Source organism: Morus notabilis, unplaced genomic scaffold (genome assembly GCF_000414095.1).
Source record: "Morus notabilis unplaced genomic scaffold, ASM41409v2 Scaffold552, whole genome shotgun sequence".
NCBI classification, from domain to species: Eukaryota; Viridiplantae; Streptophyta; class Magnoliopsida; order Rosales; family Moraceae; genus Morus; species Morus notabilis.
The window spans coordinates 418455-419199 of NW_010384344.1; positions in this window are offsets into that span (position 1 = coordinate 418455).

The window sequence follows — 745 nt, forward strand, 5'->3', positions numbered from 1 at the left end:
TTGTCACGCCCCCAAACCGGGGTTAGTGACGTGGAGGCTCGTTTAGAAACTTAAACCTATTTGAGAGAGAGATTAACAAATATTTTAATTTCTTTCAAATCCAAAACATCTAGGTATTTCCAAACGAGCCCCTTTTTATTCAGGAGAAATTCAATTTCAAGAACGGTGGTGGAATTTCCAACCAAACTAGTTTAAAACTACGTCCTTGGTATCAAGTCAGGAATTCGCACAGGTGTTTAGCATACATGAATATAAATATAAGTGAATGTGACATCAACCACAGTCTAGTAATATTTAAGTTTACAATCCACAATCTTTTATACATGCCTTGAAATAAAAGATAAGAAGAAAGATAACTCTTCACTTTCCGAGGTCAAGTCCACGTCACCGGTAGTAGCTACCTACTCCGCACTACTCCTCGCGTCTCCTGGAGGGGTTTAATACATTTGAAAACAAGAAAGGTGAGCGAAAGGCTCAGTAGGATATAATTTTATAAAGCATTTAAAATAAAGGTACTTACGGTCCGAAGATATACACCCGGAATCGGTCACCCCTTTTTAGAAAAGGAAATACTCACAATAAAAAATATCTGTATAATGAAAGTGTGCAGCTCATCATACCACTAAACAAGAAGCGGTAAAAATGTCTGTCTATGAAAAGTGCAGAGCCATAATTCCACTAAACAAGAAGTGGATCCGTACGGGTTTCGGGACCTGCCCCCAAGGATGCGATTCCCACATCCCGA